We start from the raw sequence: 1,173 nt of genomic DNA on the forward strand, positions 1-1,173 counted from the left end.
TTTACATTTATGGTTAGAGTTAGGTTTTGTGTTAGGGATAGAGTTTTAATTAAGATTAAGGTTAGGGTTAGGGTAATGGTTAGGTTTAGAGCTAAAGTTCAGGATAGGTTTAACGTTAGGATTAGGGCTAGGATTAGGGTTAGTGTTTAGGATAGAGCTAGGTTTTGTTTAGTGTAAAGGTTTGATTTTGAGATAGGGTTAGGTTTAAGGGAAGCTTAGGTTAAGGCTAGGTTTAGGGCTAGGGTTAGGCTGAGGGTTATGCTTAGAGCTAAGTTTAGGCCTATGATTAGCCCTAGTTTTTGTGTTAAGTTTAGAGCTAGGGTTAGGACTTTGGGTAATATAATAGCTAGGGTTATGTTTAGGGCTAGATTTAGGGTTAGGATTATGACTAGGTTCAGTGGTTGGTCCGGTTTGGGGTTAGTGTCATGTTTAAAGCTAGGTTCAGTGTTAGAATCAGGGTCAGTTTTTGGGATAGGGTCACAGTTAGGGTTAGATCCAGAATTAGGACTAGGTTTAGGTCTAGGAGAATTGTAAGTGTTCAGTTTAGATTAAGGGTTATTGTTAGAGCTAGTGCTAAGATTTTGTGTAGGTCTGGGGATAGAGTTATAGCTATATGTAGGATTAGCTTTGGGTCTAGTTCTAGAGTTAGGCTTAGCTATAGGTATTAGAGTTACCAGTAGGGCAAAATTGGCTTGGTTTAGGGTAAGGGTCAGGTTTAGACCTAGGGTCACTGTTAGGGTCAGATAAGGGTCAGAGTTAGGTTAAGAGGTAGAATGAGGGCCCGGTTTAAGACTTGTATTATGGTTAGAGTTTAAGTTAGGCTAAGGATTAGCATTAGGACTAGGGTTACCATTTGGGTTAGGGTTTGGCTTATTGTAAGAAACAGGGTTAGGGCTAGTGTTAAAGTTATGGTTAGGCCAAGTATTAGGTTTAAAGCTAGGGTTAGGATCAGATTAGGGGTAGAATTTGTGTTAGGGATAGGGCTACAATGACTAATGTATGAACGAGGGTTATGATTAAGGCTAGATTTAGGTTTAGGTTAAGGCTAGATATAGTGTTAGGGTTAATTTTAGGTTAGGGTTTTGTTTAGACCTAGGGTTAGTGTTAGAGTCAGTGTGAGGGTCAGGGTTAGTTTTAGAGTTAGTTTTAGGGTTAGTTGTAGGCTTATGGTTT

This window comes from Marmota monax, unplaced genomic scaffold (assembly GCF_021218885.2).
Source record: "Marmota monax isolate L192 unplaced genomic scaffold, Marmota_monax_Labrador192_F-V1.1 WCK01_AAM20220418_F8-fsc00257, whole genome shotgun sequence".
NCBI classification, from domain to species: domain Eukaryota; kingdom Metazoa; phylum Chordata; class Mammalia; order Rodentia; family Sciuridae; genus Marmota; species Marmota monax.